The sequence below is a fragment of the Pongo pygmaeus genome, chromosome 23, assembly GCF_028885625.2.
Source record: "Pongo pygmaeus isolate AG05252 chromosome 23, NHGRI_mPonPyg2-v2.0_pri, whole genome shotgun sequence".
NCBI classification, from domain to species: domain Eukaryota; kingdom Metazoa; phylum Chordata; class Mammalia; order Primates; family Hominidae; genus Pongo; species Pongo pygmaeus.
Genome location: NC_085931.1, coordinates 26,264,799 through 26,290,836, shown reverse-complemented (window position 1 = coordinate 26,290,836; position 26,038 = coordinate 26,264,799). Strand labels below are relative to the sequence as shown.

General features: G+C 39.1%; 2 pseudogenes; one reads left to right on the top strand and one right to left on the bottom strand.

The window, feature by feature from the left end:
- Positions 1-13,293: 13,293 nt before the first annotated feature.
- LOC129023655 (spidroin-1-like) lies at positions 13,294-14,421 on the bottom strand (annotated as a pseudogene).
- A 5,043-nt stretch (positions 14,422-19,464) lies between these two features.
- Positions 19,465-20,838, top strand: LOC129023654 (cell division cycle protein 27 homolog; annotated as a pseudogene).
- The last annotated feature ends 5,200 nt before the right edge of the window (positions 20,839-26,038 follow it).

Below are 26,038 nucleotides of genomic sequence, written 5' to 3'. Positions count from 1 at the left end.
ATGATTATTTGTTAATTAAGAGAAAATTATTTTGATTTGGGTGATTTTAAATAAACAAAAATATTAAATTACATGACAAAAATTATGTATAAAATGTTTATGAATTTTACATTGGTTTTATCACTTTATTTCACTATTTTATTTTAAGATGACCTGTCTTGTTTAAAACACTGTATTCATCTTAATTAAATTAAATTCCATTTGTCAAAAAATTAACAAAAGATTTGCTCTATTATCCAGTGCGGTTATAAACTGAGTCAGTATCTCAAGATTTGACCCCCATTATCGTCATCTGTGGCCCTATTTGTTTTATAAATGTATTGTCTTTTTCCATGCCTGTCACATCTCTATTGCTCATTCATTTTTCTCTTTGTCCCTTATAGGAAGCATTGCTTATCTCTAGATTAAGCAAAAGTTGCATCTTAAAAAAGCACAATAACCTGCTCAATCTTTCTCACACAGAGAAATATTTGTTATGTAATTAAAGTGTAGGTGATGATACAAAGAGCTTGATTAAATTAGATGCCAAAGTACCCTTGTGATTCTGAATATGAATGGTATTTAATTTCTTTGAAATCAATAATTGCTGAGTGACATTAATTAATGCCAATATTTCAGAAGTTGTTCTAGTTAGTGAAATGTATACAACATGCAAAAGTTTCAGAACTCTGAAGGGCAACATTATTCTATAATTAAGAATTAAGAATTAATTCACATTATTGGGGAGAAATAATTATTAAGAATTAACGACTGAGAAAATGTTTTCATTTTTTATTTAGAAAATTATTTTGTGCATAAGCATTACTGCAAGGTTTGCAAGAAACATAAATTTAAAGAAACAATTATGTGCACAAGGTGAATTTAATAACATCTTGATATTTCCCACGATTACAGTTTTATTTGCTAAATCTTTAAATGCACAACATCTAAAGATAATAAATGAATCTTGGAAATCTTTTAGGTAAGGGTAAATATTAGGATGCTACCAATTACATTTACACACACATACAATTACATTTACACACACATACACACACACTCACTGATACACATGTGTGCATATATATACATGAATTTACTAATTGATTTTAACTGATATTTATAAGAGCCAGTAGGATTGATATATATTGTTGAACCTGAAAAATATTTATTATATACATGTTTAAAATACACAAAGAAATAAATGGTAATTGCACTAGGCATTTGGAACTGTACTAAAATATAAGCTGTGAACATTTTGTGATCATTACAAATTCTTACACTGAATAAATATTTTTATTTTCATAGTATTAATATGTTTGATACATGTGTACATTTTTTACAATGTATTATTTTATTTTTGTCATAGAGTCATGTCATGCATCATAACATTTCAAACATGGATTACATATACAAAAGTGGTCCCATGAGATTATAATACATATTTTTACATACTTTTCTAAGTTTAAGTATTTTAGATACATAAACTCTTATCACTGTGTTCTTATTGCCTGCAGTATTCAGTACAGTAATGTAGTACACATGTTTGTAGCCTAGGAGAGAGAGGCTATACCATATAACCTAGACGTAGTAGGCTGTACCATCTAGGTGTTTGTAATATTCTCTGTGATGTTTTCAAAATGATGAAATTGCCTATGGATGCATCTCTTAGAACGTATCCTTAACATTCAGTGATGTGTGACTGTACTAAAATGATCAATGTAAGTTTCAGTGCCCTCCATAAAACTGTTGTACTGTGAAATACAAATCTCTCACCCATGGCCTGAGTATGTTTGCAAACTAAGCAGATCATGGGAAGGAGAATGTGCTGGCATCGCTGGGATGATTTTCTCACACTACGTGAATAATATCTCCAGACTTCGCGAATATGAGTCACTTGCATAGAGTTGAAGTAGGCATCTCTTTGCTGGGAAATTTATCAAATGGGAGTATGAAGTGTTTTTAAAAGATACTTGTTTGTTTGTAGCTGGTAGGCCTACAGTGGCTCATGGCAATGGTTGAGGTTGCTAAGATTTGGTGGAAGGAGGCAAAATGAAATGGCCACTTATATGGTATATGGATCACTTGTTTCTGTTGAGTTACAGATGCAGCTGGCTATTTCTCCCAATGTTAGTTATTTGGAGAAAAAAAATGATGGTAATTTTGGGGTAACAAAGACAATATTTGATGAAAGCAAATTTATTGAGGGTTAGACAAACTACAAGATACTTTAGGCTGCAAAGTCAACATGAGACTTCTGGCCCAAATTGTGCAGAGTTTGGGTCCAGCTGCAAAGTTCAAAGGAGGAGGCCATATAAGACGATTCTCACTTTTGACACCAACTGCCAGTTCAGGGGTTTCCCCAGAACACCCTCAGTTTCAAGAATTTACTAGAAAGACTCACAGAACTCATTGAATGCTATTGTACTCATGGTTTATAATAGAGAAAGGGTAGAAATTAGGACCAATCAAAGGAAGAGACATATCACATAAGGTGGAATCTAGGAGGATTTTGAATGTGAAGTTTCCATTGTCTTCAGGACATATTACCTGTCATTGTTGTACAGCAATAAACATGGAGTACTATTACCAAACTGGGGAGCTCACCTGATGCTAAAAAGACACTATTTAGAAAATGAAAAGACAAAGGAAAGGATGAGATGAGATGACCTTCCACATTAAGGCACTGGAAAAAATAGCAAACTAAACCTAAAGCAAGCAGAAGGAAGAAAATAAAAATTAGAGAAATTAATAATTTATAATATTAATCATATTTGTTAGTATTAACTAATTGATATTAATTCCTGACTAACTTTTTTTAAAAAGAGAAATATTCACTTCCCAATTTATTCTGTGGGGCCAGTGTTACCTTGATACAAAAGTTAGTCCAAATAGCATAGAAAAATAAAACTACTATAAGTGCAATATTCCTTAAAAAATACTAACAAATCAAATCTAGTGACATATAAAGGAATTATACACTATGACAAAGTGAAATTTATACTAGTAATCCCAGGTTGGTTTAACAGCCCAAAACCCATTAAGGTAATACATCTTATCCATAGAATAAGAAACAAGAATTGCATGATCATCTCGATAGATTCATAAAAGACATTTAACAAAATCCAAATGCTTTAATGATTAAAAATAAAAATGAAAACTCAATGAAGCAGGAATAGAGAACTTTCTACACCAGATACATGGCACCTGTGAAAAGCCAACAGCAAACGTTCAACTTAGTGGTGAAAGAAAGGATACTTTCCCGCTATGGTCAGAGATAAGAGTAAGATATATAGTTTGACCTCTTCTGGTCAACATTGTACTAAAGATTTTATGCAGGGCAAATCGGCAAGTAAAGAAATAAGAATCACCCATATTGAACAGGAAGAAATAAAACTTTATTTGCAAATAACATTCTTGTATATAGAAAATTTTAACGAATCCACTGAACGATAGAACTAGTAAATTATTTCAGCAATATTATAGCATACAAGATAAATATACAAAAATCAATTGCACACATCTACAATGAAAACCCCAAAATGAAATTAAGAAAACACCTCCATTTACAATAGCATCAAAAAAAAGAAATAATAATTAATTTGGAAAATGTGATACAAGATTTTATTCTGAAAATTAAAAATTATTGTTTAAAGATCTAAATAATTAGCAAACTTCTTACAGCCATTAATTAGAAGATTTAAATTGTAGTGCTTTACAATTTGAACTACAGATTTGATGAAATCCCTGCAAGTATCCCAACAGACTTCTGTCTAGAAACTGACAAGCCGATTCTAAAATACACATGGAATTGTAAGGGACTCAAAATAGCCAAAATAGTCTTGAAAAAAGAATACATTAGGATAATTCACACCCCTGTGCTCCAACCTTACTGCAAAGCATCAGTAATCAAGACAACACAATACTGATGAAGGAAAAATATATAGATTGATGGAAGAGAATTCAGAGTCCATGTATAAAACTATGTATCTATAGTCAATGGATACTTACAGTGGTGCCATGTGCAATTCAATGAGGAAGAGACAGTCTTTGAACAAACTGAGTCAACAGTGTACACGTGGATCACCACTTGCAAAATAATAAATTCGAACCCTTACCCCAAAGCATACAAAAATATTAACTCAAATGAATTAAAGACATACATGCAAGAGCTAGAGTAAAGCATATGGGAAAATCTTCAGGATTTTGGATCTAGCAAAGAAATAGCTGTAACACCAAAAACATGGGCAACAAAATAAAAATTAGATGTTTAAAATTTCTTAAAAATTGAAGACTGATGTTTCAAAGGATAACCAAGCAAGTCAAAAGTCAGCTCAAAAATTGTGAGAAGATATTTGAAAAACACATATCTATATGTCTGTATATACATGTATCTTGAATACAGAAAAATTGTTTTAACTCAGTAACAAATATCCAACTCAAAACTGATAAATGATAGGAATAGATGTGTTTCCCAAGAAGATACACGAACAGTCAATAATCCCATAAAAAGATACTCAGTAGCTTCACTCATCAGGCAACTACAAATCAAAACCACAGTTAGATACTTTATGGCTAGAAATGGCCACTTTGGAAAACAGTTTGATGGCTTCTAAATATATTAAACATAGAATTGTCATATGACCCAGAAATTTATTCCTAGGTATACACCCAGATTATTGGAAAGAGGTGTTCAAACGCAAATTGTACACAAGTATTTTTAGCAGCAGTATTTAAAATAGCCAAAGGCTGAACACAACTCAAATGTCAATAAAAATATTATTGGATAAACAAAATGTTATATCCATGAAAATGAATGTTATACAGATATAAAAACAGATAAAGTACCAATACATATATGAACCTTGATAGCATTATGCCAACTGAAAGAAGCCAGGCACAAAAGGCCACCTATTGTATGATTCTATTTAGATGAAAATAGAATAGGAAAATCTATAGAGACAGAAAACAGATTTGTGGTTGCTTAGGATTGAGTAGGGGATGGGTGCATAGGAGGTTAACAGCTAAAGAAGGTGTGGTTTCTTTTTGAAGTGATGAAAATGCTCTAAAATTCATTGTGATGATGGCTCCACTTATCTGTGCATATACTAAAAACCATTGACTTGTGGACATTAATGTGTGCACTCTACACTATGTAAATTATATCTCAATAAATCCTTTCAAAAATACACAGAAGAGTAAGGGGTTTTGGAATGCTTCGGCTGGGAGGCAGTTTGAAATACTGAATAAGTCTCATTGAGAATGGGAGGTTTCAGTAAAGACTTGAGGAAGTTGAATGAGCTGATCAATGGATATATGGAGGGCTATGTTTCCAAGCCAAGAAATTAACTAGAGTCTTGGTCATAAGACAGCAGCATGTTGGCATGTCCAGAGGACAGTGAGGTGGCCAGGACCACTGGTAAGATCAAGAGTGAAGATATAAAAGAATTTTGGCGGTTAACATGCAGCAGATCATGATGGGCTTGCAGACCATTGTAAGAATTGTGGGTTTTAGTGTAAATGAAATGGGGAGACAAATCATTATCCCATTATCAATATTTTAATAAATTGGATCCATGAACCAAACCAATGAGATTAAATCAATTAGTAATAATATGCACATTTGTATTAAAATTACAAGAATTACTTGCACATTTGAGAACAGGAGAGTCATGATTATTTATGAGCAATAATAAACATTATTAATTTTTATTGTGATCAGGTAATTGAGATTAATTGCAATACATCATGCTTTATAATGTGACCGTCAAAAGGAAAATATGATTGTAATCTTATATTACATCTATCAATGTCTTTGATTCATAAGACTATAGACTAAGCCCCTAGTTTTCAAAGCCAACTTATGAGGCAGTGACATCTTATGCAAGTTTGCTGCTTTCTGCGACAGTGGTCCTTGGTCAGCTGGCACAAATTGTTTTACAAATGCCACTGGGTCTAAAAATAGTTTGGATCACAATGAACACAGAAACACCTTCATCCCTTCAGAAATACCTATCAATTACTTCCAATACAGAAGGAAAAATTGACAAAGGTAATATGTGGATTGTAAAAATGCCAGTTAGCTTGCATCTACATGAAAGAAAAATGCCATTTTTATTACATTAGATCATTGTTTTACATGAGTTTTGGTATAGCACAATGTTGAACCAAGGGCAAAGAGAGATGAATTAATGAAGTCTTAAGATATCAAGAATTTAAAAGAAAAGGAAGGTCATCTTTGAAGGTTAGTGACATAGCATTCATCTTCTGTTGTCACCTTTTCCGTCATTCCCTGTATGCCTGATGGACAGCTTTCACTCAAGTTCAGAGAATAGCATGCAAAGATTAGCTACCAATTAATCTTTATGAAGTGAGCTTAATTTCTAGCCAGACTGAGCTTACGTTTTAGCAGGAAGCAGTTTTGGGAAATGTTTATGTTAGAGTTTGCCCTTCTTGACAAGGTGAGACATAAACGTCTACTTTATAGACTTGAATTAAGATGGGAAGATATTTGGGGGAAACATTTACTCAAACGCTAAATAATAAAGGTACACAAAGGGCAAATTATACTAGATTTCTTTCCCACTTGTTTTCTATGTCTCATGCAATTCACCTTGATTCCCTTCAGTTTCTGTTTAATGTAGAAAGTGGCATTTTCATTATTTTAAGCTTCTAGCACAATGAAATAATTTCTCTTTTTCATGAACTGGATCATAAATGAAAGGGAGGAAGAGTGTCCTATATCATATTTATTGTTCAACAAAACACTGCTCCACGGCTTCAATTCAGCTTAAAACAGAGAATTTACTGAACATCTGACACATACATAAAAGGCAGTAAAGACAAATGAGAAGAGGGCAGGAAATTGAAGTATACAGACTTTAATGCTGAGTTTTGTATCTTAGTAAGTTACTCCACCTTACAGAGGCTCAATTTCCCCTGATTTAGGAAGGCGATGCTAATGGGTATTGCATAGGTGTAAGTATAAAAATGTTGTATTTAAGAGAATCCCACAAGCTTGGTATAAGGCATAAAATAAATAGATGTGACATTAATAAGTAGTTTATTACATTTGTATGCTACCTGCAGACTAGAGGAAGCAAGAAACACAGCCACTATGCTTGATTAGCATTATATTCTAATTTGGAATATAAATAGAAAAGAGAAAAATAGAAAGCTATGCATAAACACATGCATTAAAATGAATTTTACGTGGACTCTTTCATGAAAATGTTCCTAAGGTATTTTTTTTTTATTGTGGTAAAATACACATAACATAAAATGTACTCTGTTAACCATTTTAAGTGTACAGTTCAGCGGTACTAAATATAATCATAACATTGTGCAGCCATCCCTACCATCCATCTCCATAACTCGTTTCATCTTGTAAAACTGAAACTCTATACCCATTAAACAATATTTCCCCATTTCTTCCTCACCCCAGCTTCTGGCAACCATCATTGTACTATCTCTATGATTCTTTCCACTTTAAGTCCCTTCTACAAATGGAATTATACTGTATTTGTCCTTCACTGACTAACATTTCACTTGGCATAATATCCTCAAGTTTCATCCAAGTTACAACGTATGTCAGAATATTTCTCTCATGTTTAAGGCTGAATAATATTCCTTTGTATGCATATATCATATTGTGATTATCCATTCATCTGTTGTTGGACGCTTCAATTGCTTCTACTTTTTACCTATTGCCAATAATGCTGCTGCAAACATGGATGTGCAAATATTTTTTCAAGACTCTGCTTTCAATTCTTTTGCTATCCTGATATGTGGCACTGCTGAATCATATGGCAATACCGTTTTGATGTTTTGAGGAACTACCATACTCTTTTCCACAGCAAACATAGCGTTTGGCATTCCCTCCAATACTGCAAAAGGAATCGCCACATCCTGTGGATTTTATTCACAAGTCCTGTGGCTCTCTCTACATCCCGTCCACCATGTGTTATTTCCTGTTTATATAGATGACATCAAAGGTGCAGGAAGTAATGAACTAAATTGGAAGGATAAACATGTAGAAAAAGAGGTAAATACTGACTACATAAAACCATAAGAATAAGAATTTTGGATGATATATACCTATTTATCTAACATCTATCTGTTCCTCCATCTGTAATTAAAGTTAGAGAACAGAGAAAAAAGTAGGAAAACATGAACTTAAATTTTAATTCTTCTTAGATTGTCTCACAGCATCACTATATGAAAGAAAATTTATAGGTCAATAGCTGTTAACTATAAATGTAACATTCTTAAAGTATTCAAATACATTGAATGACAGCATGAATAATACATTATAATCCATTCAAGTTTATTTTATTCCAGGAACACAAAAATACAAATTTGATTTGCAATTCAAAAAAAAAAAACAGAAATCAATACATATGATTGATGTATATACACATTTAATGTATTTTTAAATACACATTTTTAAAAAATAGAAATTTTTCTAGGACAAATACTTAAAATATCACTGAAAATAGTATTACTAGCTAATACCTTCCTAATAACTCTGGTATTACATAAGAAACCAAAATTAAAATTTCAGATAAACTTAGAAACTAAAAATTTTAAAAATATTATTCTGTTCTCCATATGTTCATATTTAATATTATTTCTTGTTTTCATTCTTCTTCAGTATTACTCTACTAAAATATAACATACAATACTAACTTTTGATTTCATTCTTATTACTCAAAATTGTATACATTTTCTCATGCTCTTAATTTAGTTATGCTACTTTTCTGTACTCTTGGAATTTTCACATTAGTGTTCACTCTCTTTTAAGTTCCCATAGTATCAAATGAGCTTTTTTCCCTCTTTCTGTTTTGAAGGTTCATCTTCTCATAATTATTTTGTCCACTCAGTTTCTTTTCATTCTCAGTTAAGTGCCTCTCATCCGGCTTCTTTCATTTATAAGGTTTCCTTTCATCTTAAGCCAGTCTTTTATTGATATTTTGATTCTGTTTTGTGGAGGACATGCTTCCCTGAATTTTATGGAAGAGGCCAAAAGGTTTGTTCAAGTTTTTACCTGATACATTGGATTAAATTATCTAATGTACACACTGTTAATTTAAGTCTAGGGGTGACTGTCTACTCTTGATTTTGTATAGTATTATTTTTCTTAATATCCAAGTCCATCTTCATCTATTTGTATATGATCAAGAAAAATATATTTGTCCAGAACTCTGCTTGGGTGGAGTTACTTCTTTCTAAGTAGTAGAGGTAGCAGTTGAGACATGAGCTGGGTTCTGGGTCAGTGTAGAGGGCTGGGCGACATTCCTCCTTTTGGTCTGTACGACTGAGTGAATGCAGTTCTTGCTGTCTCGCTCCTCTCCTTAACACATTGAGCCATTGCAGCAGATGAGAAGGAATAATCTTGATCTGCCATTCAGGTGGAACATATATTCTCTCCAACCACACCCATAGGCTGTACTCACACTCAGCCAGAAGGTATCCTGTCAATGATATGGAGATGTATCTATCTATCTAGATAGATATCTACTTTGGTTTATGCTCTCTGGTTGCCCGTAAATTATCTCCTTAAAGTGAATATCAAAAGAGAGCTCGGTGATGGCAGTGTTATAAAATCCTCAAAATGCAGCACCCACACCCACAGGAATTTGTAGATTCTGGGATTCTAATTCAGATACCAAACTATATAAAAGGGGAATTGGTCATTGAGGGTTGCTAGGCTCTTTGTTGAGCATATATGCTCTTTTCATGACTTTGAAATTATTTTGAAAATCTAACCTTTTTCTCAGTGTGCTGCAAGATGATTTGATTTGAATGCATAAGCACTAATTCTCCCCTAAGATTTGTACAATATATTTGCTTTGACAAGCCATAGCCAGCAACTCACTTCACAGCAATTTATAGCATTTCCACGATAAGTTGAATGATTTTTAACTAGACTGTCTTTGCCTTAATAAAAATATGAAGAAGCAATATACTTGTTCTAATTAGGTTCAAAAGTTGGCAGTCTCTCTCCTGGAAGGAATAATAAAACTTTTCAGCGGCCTAATATGCATCTATAAACACACACACACACACAAGCAGTATTCATAATATATAAAGCACATTCTGTTCTATGACTTCATTTGTCTAGCACAAAATAAAACGATCTCACTATAAGTCAAGTACCAATTTTTTTGTATGGCCAATTATAGATATTTTATTTTTTAAAGATTAGAGTGTTCTTGAAGCTCTTTATATTTCTTAGTCAATGAACTAAACATTGGCAAATATGTAGGGTTTCCCACATAAGAACATTATTAACATCAAAATAGAAAGCTGGTGGTAGAAATAATGATTGGGAACACAGAGTCTCTACTCAGCGTTCTAGTTCTGCCATACCATAACTTTGTGATCTCAGGAAAGATCTCTCCATGTTGTCATCTCTATGTATAGTTCTGTCATTTTTCAATAAGAGCTTTTTGCTTAATTATGAAGTACTTGTTACTATAACCATTATTTTGAGCTTCAAGTAAATCAAGAACACATGGACTCCACTTGCAAAACACTGAAAATGTAGATAGGGATTGGGGGCATAAAGCAACATTTTAAAACGTGTGAAGACAATGAGTAAGCAACAAAGTGTCCAATTTTTTAGAGGAAAGTTGCATACGTTAGGAAAAGGCAGGATTAAGTAACAGAGAATTTGAATGATAACTGGCCAACTGGTGTCATTTACAATTGCAAGTCATACAAATGAAGTTTGCTTTTTTAAAGAGAAAAGGAGTTATTTAGAATGGGTCCACCTATTGGGGAAGCAATATAGTTAGAGACAATGCCGAAAACCATGTGAGTAAATGCTCTGTAGAGCCACCCCTGCAATGCTGCCATTGTGAGGCCAAGTCTCTCCTTGTCTTGGTACTGAGCCCTCCATTCTGCCTCCATCATTGCCACCGTAGTTGCCACAAAATGATCCCTCAACCACCGCTGCCCAGGAACAAAGAAAGAATTCTGTCCTTCCGCGCTCTCAGATCAATTTCCAACATCAGGTGAGCCTCTGATGGGCACTATTCAGTTCCCATATCCATGAAATTGATGCAGTAAAAACATAGAAATTGCCTATGTGTTTCCCAATAAGACACATATGGAAGCCTGTTTTCCCACAACAGGAAGGGCTTCGCACGATGGGTGTTCAAAGGAACAATATTCTCTGTAAACCATACTTTGCCCATATGAAGAAAAGCAATAAGGATTATTTAGTAAATAGACATGGAAACTCATCCAGGGTTGGCTGATGAGAAGCTGGTTAGCAAGGGGGTCTGCCTTCAGTTAGGACAAGGTCTGTGCTTCCCACGGGTTCTCTCCACAGCAGGAGGGATGCAAACTTCCCTTTCCTCCCCTGCACCTACCCTCAAATGGCCCAGAGGTCTTCAGGTGCTAGAATTTCTCAATTAATGCTGCACAAAATAACAGACAGCCTTGACTGTCACAGTCTGTTCTCATGAAGCTAGTCTCTGCTGACTACATAAAACAGGAGAGTAAGAACAAGGGTGTTTAACGCTACCCTAGCTCAAACATGTTTCTCTCTGTGGGATGCCAAGAACCTGGGAACCAGTGCATCTGCTGCTTTCCCTTCTTGGATTCTAGCCCAGACAAAAGAGGCAAGGGTCATTTCTTTAGAGGCCTTGAGCTTCACTACACAATGACCCAGGCTCTACATGCACCCTCTTTATATATTTCTACCTTGAAAAAAATTTTTTATAGAATATCAATAATATATATTTTATATAATAAACACATATGTTTATTTTATAGATAGCTATAGATATACATAGATAAAGATCTCTAGTCAGCCTTTTTTAAGGCTGGGCTGATGGTGGTGCCTTAAAACTATAATCGGGAGAATCGCTTGAGCACAGTATGGGAAGGCTTCAGTGAGCTCTGATCACATGACTGCACTCCATCTTGGGTGACAAAGTGAGACCCTCTCTCAAAAAAAATAAAAAAATAAAAAAATAAAAAGGCTACTACCATACTCACAGATAAGTGTGTCAGGTATATTTGCAGCTATCTTTCCTATATTCTATTTGGTAAAAAAAAAAAAAAAAAAAAAAAAATTGCAAAGAACTCTTCTCATTCTAGATTTTTGTATTAATTAGACATTTGAAGTTTATTGCAGGGGAGCTATAATCATGTTTGCTATGTGTACTCTATAGACCAGATAGTGCAAACAGATATCAAAGCTTTTTAAAAGTATATAAGGTTATTAGAAATATTTTAAACTATCTATACGTATATATGTATGTAATTGGACTATCAAATGCAAGTAAGATCATTTCCTTAGCGTGTGAAATCCAATTTATTAAAATATTTTCTAATATCTATTACAATAATATTTCTTAATTAGCTAACATAAGAGGAGTTTTAAGACATTTATTTATATGTACTTACTAGATTCAAACTCGATTCCACTATTTTTAGAAATCATACTCTGAGACAAGTCCTTTTTTTTAATCTAACTATGTTTCTGCCTATATTAAAAGACAGATATGTCAATTTTGCTAATCATGCTGTTCCAAACCTCTCCATCCTCATTATTTTTCGGTTTGTTCTACCAGTCATTCAGAGACTTACTTAGATTCAAATTTCTCTCTAGGTTTAATATTTGTGTATGTCTTCTTGTGGTTTTGTCTATTTTGCTGTATATAATTGAAAATATTTTATTGACATATATCATACATGCAGAAAAGTACAATGATTAAATATGGATAGCTTGATTAATGAAACACATGCATTTGCTTATAACCATGTATGAAAATAGAGCATTACTAAAAATAGTGATACTTCTCCTGCCCCTTTCCAAACACTAACCCTCATCCTCAATAGTAACAGATTTTTTTTTATCATAATTTGGTCTATTTTCAAATTTTTATTAAATAAATCAGAGTGTCTACTGTAAGTGTATGTTTATTTCATTGTTGTTATTTTGCTTATAGTATTTATCTGCTAATGGACACGGTAGATTAAAGACGGCTACATAAACATTTTTTAATTAATAGATTTTTTGAGCACTTTGTGGCTCATGCCTCTAATCCTATCAATTTGGGAGGCTGAGGTGCGTGGATCATGAGGTCAGGAGATCGAGGCCATCCTGGCCAACGTGGTAAAACCCCTTCTCTATTAAAATACAAAAAATTAGCTGATAGATAACATCAAGATAACATCTGGGTTCTTAGCTGCACTGAGTCAAGTCTACTTACATCTTTTTTTGTCTTCCGCTGCACTTTTCCTTCCACATCACACTCCAGGAATGCCAAGCTGTGCTGGCCTTCTACCCCATTTCCACTATTTTGCCCCGGCCAACGCGGGTTTTTGCCTCCCGGCTTCTTGCCCCCGCTGCGGCTGCTTTCTGCCCCCGCCCCCGCGGCTTTTTCCCCGGCTGCAGAGGCTTTTCGCGTCTTTTTGCCCCCACCCCCCTGCCGCCGCAGCTTTCGGCCCCCGCCTCCGTTGCTTTTTGCCCCCGCCGCCCAGGCTTTTTGCGGCTTTTTGCCCCCGCCGCCGAGGCTTTTTGCTGCTATTTGCCCCCGCCGCCGAGGCTTTTTGTCACCGCCGCCGCAGGTTTTTGCCGCAGCGGCTTCTTGCCCCCGCCGCCGCGGCTTTTTGCGGCTTTTCGTCCCCGCCGCCGCGTTTTTTGCGGTTTTTTGCCCCCGTCGCCGCGGCTTTTTGCCCCCGTCACCGCGGCTTTTTCCCACGCCGCCGCGGCTTATTGCCCCCACCGCCGCGGGTCTGAGGGCGGGATTGGCAGACTCGGCTGCCAGCTCTACCGGCGTCCTGGCTCAGGCAGCGCCGAGGGGCGCTCCTGGTCCAGCTCTCCCGGCTCAGGTGTTTCCTTGCCTAGACGCCCGCGCCCCTGGCTCCCCGCCGCGGCCGCTGCAGGCTGCATAGAGCGGCGCTGCGCCTGGCGGCGATGGGAGAGAAGAAGGAGGGCGGCAGCGGGGGTGATGCGGTGACCGCGGAGGGTGGCGCAGGGGCCGCTGCCAGCCGGGCGCTGCAACAGTGCGGGCAGCTCCAGAAGCTCATCCGCATCTCCATTGGCAGCCTGCGCGGGCTGCGCACCAAGTGCGCTGTGTCCAACGACCTCACCCAGCAGGAGATGCCGACCGTGGAGGTAAGAGGGTCGGGGACCCGAGTTGGGCTCCAGGAGCGGACCGGACACCTCCCTCGGGTCCCCAGTTCACTCCTGGCCGAGTTGCATCCTTGAGCCCGCGTCACACCCTTGGAGGCTTCTCCTCCCTCCTGCACTCGCTGATGCGGCAGCCAGAGGACCCGGGACCAGCCCTCACCTTGGGCAGGATTTGTGGGGCGGGTGCATGGTGGGAACTGGGATGGAGGCTCCAGGGACCCGTGGGCGGGGTGGGCTGCACGCGGACATCCTCTTACCCCCCGAATTTCCATCTGGTCCAGCCCTCTCATCTTGTAGGTGAGGAAACCGAAGGCCTGAGGGAGAACTGACTTGACAGGAATTGTCTGTTAAGGAGAATTAACAAAGTGTGGTTATTAAAGGAGAACCGAGTTGGGAGTCAGACCTGGAGTCCCATACCCTTGGTTAAGACATTATACCACCTTGAGTCTGGCCTGTTGACTGAGGGTGAGCCACTCCATCCTCGTCTGATTGTGGGGTCTTGACCTCAAGGGGTTTCCTGCAGGAAGAAGCAGATGGGTTTGTTTTCGTAGCTCTGTCCAGTACTTTAGGGACCCTGAGGACTGGAGAGCCATCTGGTGTATGTCATGGGTGGGCCGTTTTTGAAGGTCAGTCTGCCTAGTGGGCTGGCTCAGCCCCAATGAACTCTCTTGAATCTTTGGAGTTGTCTGTGTACTTTTAAGGGCTTCTCATCCTTGCACCAAAAGATCCCCTGGAAATCAGGTGGGAAAACCTTAACTTTTGTGGGGCCTTGTGTTTGTCTTAAAGGTTCATGCACATGGCCAGGTGTGGTGGCTCACACCTGTTATCCTGTCCTGGATCCCTTGAGTCAAGGAGTTTGAGACCAACCTGGACAATATAGTGAGACCCCGTCTCTACAAAAAATAAAATATTAGCCAGGGGTGGTTGTGCGTATCTGTAGTCCCAGCTACTACTGTGGCTGAGGCGGGAGGAGCACTTGAGCCTGCACTGAGCTGTGATCTCACCAGTGTACTCCAGCCTGGGCCACAGAGCAAGACCTTGACTCAGAAAAGAAAAAAAAAAAAAAAAAACCAACAAGAAAAATTCTTGAAGATTTTGCATTCTGTCCCACTATCCATTGGTTTTCATGTCAACATAATGTCAGAAATCCTTTACAATTGCTTCCAGAAGGAGTAGCCTTTTGATCTAGTGCACAGGTGTCCAGTCTTTTGGCTTCTCAGGGCCACATTGGAAGAAGAATGCTCCTGGGCCACACATAAAATACACTAATGCTAATGATAGCTGATGAGCTTAAAAAAAATAGGTTTGTGCATAATTTTCATGATACCCACCACCACAGATAGGCAGAAAAGTCCTTGTAGTCAAAGGGTTGGACACGGCTGATCTAGTGTCTTGTCGTCCATTTTGGCTTTCTCCCTGATTCCAGAATGCAGGTAGAGATGTAGAGATGTGCTCTCAGGACAGCTGTTGAGATAAAAAAATTCGTTGTCATTTATTCCCAAGCACAGCTGTTTGTCATTTGCATTGAAAAAGTCTCCATTCAAACTGCTGTCACATATAAAATCTATTTATATAAGTCTGTATTTTTCTGTTGTCTTGGCCTTTGTGGGCAGTAGTGTGTTTTAACCGAGCAAACTGTCCTTCCAAATAATGAAGCCGAAGTCAGCCTACCTGCTTGCCATTTTCCTTCCCCTTCCATTTTTCTAACCTCAGGATAATTGTAAGAATGAATTAAGATTTGCGTTTAAGGCCGGACACAGTGTCTCAGGCCTGTAATCTCAGCACTTTGGGAGGTGGAGACAGATGTATCGCTTGAGCTCAGGAGTTCAAGACCAGCCTGGGCAACATACTGAGACTCCGTCTTGTATAATTAAATTAAAATTTAAAAAAAGAAGAGAAAAATACCTGTGTTTAAAATTTAAAAAAAGGGGGGAAAGTGTAATGCAAAATGTGGACTATGCCAGCAAACTGTGGACTATGCCAGCTATGATTGGGAAAAATAATTTTTCATACAGCATTATCTGTAGACTTGTATTAGCAGCATACTGGTCATAAGCGTTTTGCTTTCCTCAAATATGATGAGGTAAGCTACTTTAAAGTGTGGTGGGGCTTTCTTCCACGTGGCTCCTGGAGGTGTTGAGTCCCAATTTAGCCAATTAATTTGGGTTTAGTATTGATATGGATAAGGGAGACCAGCTTCATTCATGGTGCACACACAGTTTTGCCAATAAGGAAAAAAAAAGCCACCTGAATGTTCCTACTCATTAGATGCTATCTGGAGAGCTCCTACCCCACCCCCACCAAGGCCGGGGCCGTTAAAAAGACTCAATGTGCCTTTCTGTATCTCATACTGTATTCTGCAAGATGCTCCTGTGAAAGAAAGTTGTGCTGCATCAGCTATCTCCCTCCTGAAGATCCCTGTGGATGAGGATTTGTGTTTTAAAGGTTCTGAGAACTCCTGCAACAACAGTTCTCAAACTTATTTGTCCAGGGGATCTTTTCTTCCACTGAACGTGGTTGGGGAGACACAGCCTTAAGCCTTGAGCAGAGAAAGAGACAAGAAACTGTTGGCTCACTTACAACCAAGTGTTGTGTTTATGTTTTAGGTTTTTATGAAACTGAGGTGCTGTTTGAGGTTCTAAATCAAATTGGGTGGTTGAAGAGAGGCTGGTATCCCTGTAGACTTAGCCAGCCATGAGAGGTTGCCTTTTGTTGAAGGAGGTGTTTTACAAAGGGGAATAGGGTGTCTCCTGGGCATCACATTAGCACTTAAATACATGTATCACTGAAATGAAATGAAATGAAGAAATGAAATGATGAGATGATGAAATGAAATGATGAAATGAAATGAAATGATGAAATGAGGAAACGTAATGATGAAATGATGAAATGAAGAAATGAAATGATGAAATGAAATGAAATGATGAAATGGAATGATGAAATGATGAAATGGAATGATGAAATGATGAAATGGTGAAATGAAATGAAATGATGAAGTGAAGTGATGAAATGAAGTGATGAAATGAAATGATGAAATGATGAAATGAAAAGATGAAATGATGAAATGAAGAAATGATATGAAATGATGAAATGAAATGAAATGATGAAGTGAAATGATGAAATGATGAAATAATGAAATGAAATGATGAAATGATGAATTGATGAAATGAAATGATGAAATGAAATGACGAGATGAAAAGATGAAATGAAATGATTAAATGAAATGACCAGATGAAAAGATGAAATGAAATGATGAGATGAAATGAAATCAAGATATGAAATGATGAGATGAAGTGAAATGGTGAAAGGAAATGATGAAATGATGAAATGAAATGATGAGATGAAATGATGAAATGAAAGGATGAAATTATGAGATGAAATGACAAAAGGATAAAATGAAATGAAATGATGAAATGAGGAAATGACATGAAATGATGAAATGAAATGATGAAGTCAAATGAAATGATGAAATGAAATGAAAAGATGAAATGATTAAATGAAATGATGAAATGATATGAAATGATTAAGTGAAATGATGAAATGAAGTGAAATGATGAAAAGATGAAATGATGAAATGATATGAAATGATGAAATGAAATGAAGTGAAATGATGAAGTGAAATGAAATGAAAAGATGAAATGATGAAATGATATGAAATGATGAAATGAAATGATGAAATGAAGTGAAATGATGAAATGATGAATTGATGAAATGATGAAATGATGGGATGAAAAGATGAAATGAAATGAGATGAAATGAAATCAGGAGATGAAATGATGAAATGATGAGATGAAGTGAAATGATGAAATGAAATGAAATGGTGAGATGAAATGGTGAAATGAAATGATGAAATGAAATGAAAGAATGAAATGAAATGGAATGATGAGATGAAATGATGGGATGAAATGTTGAAATGAAATGATGAAATGATGAAAAGATGAAATGACATGAAATGAAATGATGAAATGAGGAAATGAAATGATGAAATGAGGAAATGAAATGAAATAATGAAATAGATGAACCAAAAATACTTATTCTTTTTTTTTCTTGGCATCCCTCTAAGAGTATTTTAGTGAGGTTAATTTCTAAAAATAAATTGCTATTCAATGGCTATACAGTTGGCCTTTGCACCACAAGGGTTTGAACTGTGCAGGTCCACTTAGGAAAACCAACAATTCTACATCCTTCTCCACACCCTGCCCATGAAAAGGATGAGGATGAAGACCTGTTTGATCATCTACTTCCATTTAATAACTAGTAAATATATTTTCCTATGGTTTTCTTTTTCTTTTCTCTGGCATGTTTGTTAAGAATACAGTATATAAGACATATAACGTATTAAATATGTGTTAATTGACTGCTTGTGTTATTTGTAAGGCTTACAGTAGGCTATTAGTAGTTAAGTTTTGGGGGAGTCAAAGTTATAGTGGATTTTCTACTGTGCAGGGGGGCTAGCACCCAAACCTCCGTGTTGCTTAAGGGTCAACTGTACATGTTATTTCCTTTCCTATAAGAAAAAAATGATGAGAAGGTCTTTTCTCCAATAAGTGTATTCAAAATGTAGCAGACTTGAAATGTGTTGGCACCACCATTTTGCATCTCACTTTGAAAACTTATTATTGAAAATCGTACTAAAGCCTACCTTACTTTTCCAACCTTAGAAAAAAATGTTACAAAGAAAAGGGGTGAAACCATTCTAGTTTGCCCTGAAATTTGAAATTATCTTTTAAAAATATATTTTTACATTAATTACTTCGAAAATAGAGATCGGTTGCATACAAATGGCAGGTCACCCTAATCCATCCTATGGCTGCACTTAGATTCATGAGGAATTGTGCTATCTAGAAAAGGCACAGAAGAGGAATAGAGTACTCTGCATCTTGAAATATAAACATGCACATAGCCACATGCTTCGATTCTGTTGTTACTGTGTACTTACTGCTAGGAAGAGAGCATGTTTGTGTATTTTTATGCTAATTATTATCTAAGTTGTTAATGATTTAGGCTTTCAGAACCATATAAAGATTTTTTTCCTTTCAGATATAAACTATCTTACATTGTTCTTCTGATCATATGAGGGATAAATTTGCCTTAACCACACACCCATGAAGAATTCAAGAGAGAGTCGGCAAGAGACTCTCAGCATTCTCTCCCGAAAGCACGTGTGTCCCGAGCTCCTGTGGTTTTAGGTGGCCGCGCATAGAGGAGAGATTTCCAATGTCTCCAGAGAGGTGCGAGCCACAGTCATTTGGGGCATCCGAGCACAAGTGGGGTTTCTGACAGCGACTTAAGGTCCAGGAAGTGACAGAATCTGCCAAGGCCCGTGTTCCAGGATGGGGCCGATGGAACCCAAGGTAGAAGGAGTCAGCGGTCTGCACAGAGAGAGCTCCAGCCCTAGGCCCCACTGTGCAGACCAAATCAGAAGGAAGAGAGTCCTTCGTCCTACATGCCACATCTCTCACATCCCCCCACTGAGCTTGGGAGCAGATCCGTGTTCCAAACACGAGGTGACTCTAGGTTTGCAATGGATCACAAGGGGCCGGGTTTTCCAGAGTCGGCAGGATAAAGAAGTCATTCTGGCTTGGCCTTCCCCATCCCCAGGTAACGGTCACTGGTGACTTTAAATGAGCCGGTCCGGAGCCGCTACGGGGTTGGGGAGGGGGGTGCCTGAGGCACTGCAGAAAGTGGGCCTGAGCCTTGAGGAAGACGGTGTTGCAGGAACCCATCCAGGCTGCTATATGGCAAGCACTAAACCTCTATGCTTACCGAGATGCGGTTTTCCTCGCAGAACGCCTTTATGCAGAAGTACACTCAGAAGAAGCCTTGTTTTTACTGGCGACCTGTTCTTACCGCTCAGGAAAGGCCTATAGAGCATATAGACTCTTGAAAGGACACAGTTGTACTACACCGCAATGCAAATACCTGCTTGCAAAATGTTGTGTTGATCTCAGCAAGCTTGCAGAAGGGGAACAAATCTTATTGGGTGGAGTGTTTAATAAGCAGAAAAACCATGATGATATTGTTACTGAGTTTGGTGATTCAGCTTGCTTTACTCTTTCATTGTTGGGATGTGCATATTGCAAGACAGATCAGCTGGCCAAAGGATCAGAATGTGACCAAGAGAGCCTTAGTTTAAAGCCTTTCCTCTGGTATCCCTTTGAATCATTATGTGAAATAGGTGAAAAGCCAGATCCTGACCAAACATTTAAATTCATATCTTTACAGAACTTTAGCAACTGTCTGCCCAACTGTTGCACCACACAAGTACCTCATCATAGTTTATGTCACAGACAGCCTGAGATGGTTCTTACAGAAACACCCCAGGACACAATCAAATTAAACAGATTGAATTTATAATCTTCCAATTCAAAGTACTCCTTGAATAGAGATTCCCCTGTGTCTTCTATTGATTCAGCTGTGATTTCATCTGATACTGTCCCACTGGGAACAGGGACTTCCGTATTATCTAAACAGGTTCAAAATAAACCAAAAACTGGTCGAAGTTTATTAGGAGGACGAGCAGCTGTTAGTCCACTAACCCCAAGTGTTGGGATTTTGCCATTAGAAACCCCAAGTCCTGGAGATGGATCCTATTTACAAAACTACACTAGTATTAGACACCTTCTGTAATTGACGTGCCATCCACTGGAGCCCCTTCAAAAAAGTCTGTTGCCAGAATCGGCCAAAGTGGAACACAGTCTGTCTGATCTCAGAGGGGTAATAGCCCAGAGGTAACTCCAATTCCTGCAAAAACACAAAGTTCTGGTCCACAAACAAGTGGAACACCTCAGGTATTGAGCCCCACTATGGCATCTCCCCGAAATGCACTGCCTTGAAGAAATTCACGAGTCTTGACTAGTGACAGCTCCACAACCAAGGAGAATAGGAAAACGTAGTGAGACCAGATGTATTAACTCAGGCCGGGTGCTGGTGGCTCACGCCTGTAACCCCAGCACTTTGGGAGGCCAAGGCCGTAGGATCCCTTGGGGAATTGCCTAACCCTGGGAAGGTTGAGGCTGCAGTGAGTGAGCCATAATGGTGTCACTGCACTCCAGTCTGGGTGAAAGGCAGAGTGAGGCCCTGTCGCAGGCAGGCAGGCAGGCAGACAGGCAGGCAGGCAGACAGGCAGGCAGGCAGACAGACAGCTGTATTATGTTCTTCTCAGGGTAGGAAGCAAAAATAACAGAATAGAGCACTTAATTTTTTTTTTGGTTGGGGGGGATGGAGTTTCACTCTTGGTGTCCACACTGGAGTGCAATGGCACCATCTCGGCTCACCACAACCTCCACCTCCCGTGTTCAAGCAATTCTCCAGCCTCAGCCTCCTGAGTAGCTGGGATTACAGGCATGGGCCACCACACCCGGCTGATTTTGTATTGTTAGTAGAGACGGCATTTCTCCATGTGGGTCAGGCTGGTCTCGAACTGGCGACCCCAGTTGATCTGCCCACCTCGGCCTCCCAAAGTGCTGGGATGACAGGCGTGAGCCATCGCACCCGGCCGGCTACATTTTTTGTTTGTTTGTTTTCAATTTTAATCTATTTATTTATTTAGTATTATTTATTTATTTATTTATTTATTTTCGAGATAGACTCTTGCTCTGTTGCCCAGGCTGGAGTGCAGCGGCGCGATCTCAGGTCACTGCAAGCTCTGCCTCCCAGGTTCACGCCATTCTCCTGCCTCAGCCTCCCAAGTAGCTGGGACTACAGGCGCCTGCCACCTCGCCTGGCTAACTTTTTGTATTTTGAGTAGAGACGGGGTTTCACTGCAGTAGCCAGGATGGTCTCAATCTCCTGACCCCGCAATCCATCCGCCTCGGCCTCCCAAAGTGCTGGGATGACAGGCGTGAGCCACCGCCCCCGGCCTATTTATCTATTTATTAACTTTGAATCCAGGTTATGAAACCAGTTAGTTTTTGTATTTTTTTTGAGACGAGGTTTCACCACGTTGCCAAGGCTTGGATCGAGGGATCCACCTGCCCTTGGCCTCCCAAAAGTGCGGGGATGACAGGCGTGAGCCTACCGCACCCGGCTTCCCCCCTTCCCCCACCCCTTGTCTTCCCAACAGTTTCACGGCAGAGAGTTTGGCCGGCGTGTTGAAATTCATTCTAAATAGAAATTTAGGACGTCAGCTTCTGGCCTCATGGACTCTGAGCTGAGGAGTCCCCTGGTCTGTCTATCACAGGAACGTACACGTAAGGAGGAGAAAAATTGTAACATTTAAAATAAGTCATTTTGTGATACAGAAATACACGGATTCACCCAAAACACAGAAACCGGTCTTTTAGAAATTGCCTTAGTCCTGATGTCTGTGCCAGTGATTCTTTTCCGTTTGGACCTTGACTGAGAGAATTCCTAGTCGGTCTCTGCTCTCTGGATGGAAGTTCCAGATGATCCAATGGGTGGATGGGTGGGGACTTAGGCTGTGCCCCCCCAGGGGCCCTGGTCGATTAGTTATGGGGATCTCCTGGGAAGGCGCGGTGACACACTGTGATGTGGGGGCCTCCATCCTTCCCCCCACCCAGGGGATCCCAATTCATTCTGGGCTGACGCTCTTATTGGCTGACGTCGGCCTCACCTAGTGGCCACAGTTACTCTGAAAACGGAGGTCTGACAGAGGAAGGAAGCACCAGGCCGCCTGCGCACATCCTGGGGCAACTGTGTCTTCTCCAACGCCCCCGCCCCCCACCTCCAAGTTCCTCCCTCCCTTGTTGCCTAGGAAATCACCACTTTGACGACTGGGTCTGATTGACCTTTGATCAGGCAAAAACAAACAAATAAATAAATTAAATAACATAAAAGTAAATACATAAATAAAATAAGTTAATACAATACAATAGGCCGGGCGCGGTGGCTCATGCCTGTCATCCCATTACTTTGGGAGGCTGAGGTGGGCGCATCACCTGAAGTCGGGAGTTGGAGACAAGCCTGACCAACATGGAGAAATCCCGTCTCAATTGAAAACACAAAATTAGCCGGGTGTGGTGGCACATGCCTATAATCCCAGCTGCTGGGAAGGCTGAGGCAGGAGAATTGCTTGAACCTGGGAGATGGAGGTTGCGGTGAGCCGAGATCGTGCCATCGCACTCGCGTCTGAGCAACAAGAGCAAAACTCCGTCTCAAAAAAATTAAATACATAAATACATAAATACATAAATAAAAATAAAATAAAATAAAATAAAAATAAATAGGCCCTGCGCGGTGGCTCAAGCCTGTCATCCCAGCACTTTAGGAGGCCAAGGCTGGTGGATCACGAGGCGGTCAGACCAGCAGGGCCAGTATGGTGAAATCCCGTCTCTCCTCAAAATACAGAAAATTAGCTGGGCGCGGTGCTGTACATCTGTAATCCCAGCTACACGGGAGGCCGAGCTGAGGCAGGAGAATCGCTTGAACCTGGGAGGCGGTGGTTGCAGTGAGCGGAGATCGCACCACTGCACCCCAGCCTGGGCGACAGAGTGAGACTCCGTCTCAAAAAAAATGAAAATAAATATGAAATGAAACAAAATAATTAAAAAGTGAGTTTCCGGGAAAAAAGAAAACAACCCCACCGTGACATACACACATGACTCTCACCTTTTGAGGCATCAACCACGTTAGGAATTATACGTAATTTCTTTTTTTAACTTAATTTTATTTTATTATCCTGATTTATTTTTTGAAACGGAGTCTCAGAGGCCTGCCCTCCCTCCGTCCGATTCCGTGGTTGCCCAAACAACCTCAGGAGACAGACCTTGGCTGGGACAGATTGTTCTTCTCTTTGGTCAGTTGTTTCCTTGTCTTTCTTCTTGTCTTTAACCCGCGTGGACTCTTCTCGGGTTTTACAGATGGCAGCTCCACTTTAGGCCTTGTTTTTGGTGGGGACTTTCCTGATTCTCCACAGATGTAGTGAAAGCAGGTGGATTTGCCTTGCCTTGCCTTTTCTTTCTTTCTTTCTTTTTCTTTCTTTCTTTCTTTCTTTCTTTCTTTCTTTCTTTCTTTCTTTCTTTCTTTCTTTCTTTTTCCTTCTTTCTTTCTTTCTTTCCTTTCTGTCTTTCTTTTCTTCTTTCTTTCTTTCTTTCTTTCTTTCTTTCTTTCTTTCTTTCTTTCTTTCTTTCTTTCTTTCTTCTTTCTTTCTTTCTTTCTTTCTTTCTTTCTTTCTTTCTTTCTTTCTTTCTTTCTCTTTCTTTCTTTCTTCTTTCTTTCTTTTTCTCTCTCTCTTTCGTCTTCTTGAGACAGAGCTTCACTCTTGTTTCCCAGGCTGGAGTGCAATGGCGCGATCTTGGCTCACCGCACCTACCACCTCCCAGGTTCAAGCGATTCTCCTGCCTCAGCCTCCTGAGTAGCTGGGATTACGGGGATGCACCCTTACGCCTGGCTGATTTTTGTATTTTTAGTAGAGATGGGATTTCACCATGTTGGCCAGGCTGGTCTCCAACTCCCGACCTCAAGTGATGCGCCCACCTCGGCCTCTCAAAGTGCTGGGATTACAGGCGTGAACCACCGCACCCAGCCTATTTACTGAGTTTATTGTATTTTTTATTTGTTTCATTTCTATGTATTTACTTTTATTTATAAATAAAAATATTTTTATAGTTATATATAAATAAAAATGTTTATATTTACATACACATAAATATATTTGTATATAATAAATACATATTTATTATATAGAAATATACAATAAATATGTATCTGTTATAGAGAAATATACTTCTATATAACATAGATATTTATTATATATAAATAAATGTACATTGCTATATAAAGAAATGATTGTAGATAAATACATTTATGTTTATATATAAAAAGTGTTGTACCTATATTTATGAATAAATAAGTATATTTCTTTATCTCTGTTTTATTTCTTTCTCTCCTTTGTTTTTCTTTCTTCCTTTCTTCCTTCTCTCCTTCTTTACGTTTTTCGTCCTCCCTTCGTTTCCTTCTTTCTCCCTTTCTGTTCTTTTTTCTTTCATAGTTTATTTCTCTTTCATTCCCTCTTTCCTTCTTTTTTCTTTCCTGTTCCTTTTTCCCTTCTTTCCTTCATTTCTTTCCTCATTCTTTCTCTCTTTTTCATGTTTCTTTCCTTTCCATCTCTCTTTTAAAAATTGAATGTTTAAAAAGTTTTCTTTCTGTATCTACCTTTTTAAAATTATCTCTCTTTTCTCCATTTTCTTCCTCCCTCCCTCCCTCCCTGCTCCCTGCTCCCTTCCCTCCCTCCTTACCTTTCACCATCTGTTTCTTTTCTCCATTCCCTCCCTCCCTCTCTCCCTCCCTCCCTATTTCTCTTCCTCTGTCTGTCTCTGTGTTTATTCTGGAAGAGCATATGCATTCTGCCTCTCTCTGTGTCCGCAGCGACCCGCGACCGAGTACTTGGTTTGTTCTTTCTCCCTCCCTCCCTCCGAGATGCATCTCCAAACACCCAGACGCCGTGGGTTGTCTTCTGACTCTGTCGCGGTCGATGCAGAGACACGTCTTGTGGACGTTTCTGTAGGGTTGGGGGAGAAGGTCCGCGTTTTCGGCCTCGGGAAGAGCTTCTCAACTCATGGTTTCGCTTTTGCCGTCCACGGGCTACCCTCCCGTCCGGATCTGTCTTGCTGACGTTCGCGACCGTTATCGGGCTCCATCTGGCGGCGGCTTTTACATCGTGCTCTTGGATCCCAGAGCTGCGGTGGCAGCTGCTGAGGGAGGTGATGGTCCCCACAGTATTCTGCAACACTATGTGAGGGACAATCCCTCAGAACCCAGCAGCAGTTTTCAGGAACTCAATGACAGAGACAAGCCCTCAGATCCCAGCAGCAGTTTTCTGGAATCCTATGTGAGGAACAAACCACTCAGAACCCAGCAGCAGGGTTCAGCAATCCAATGTGAGGGAAAAACACTCAGAACCCAGCAGCAGTGTTCTGCAATCCTTTGTGAGAGACAAGCTTTTAT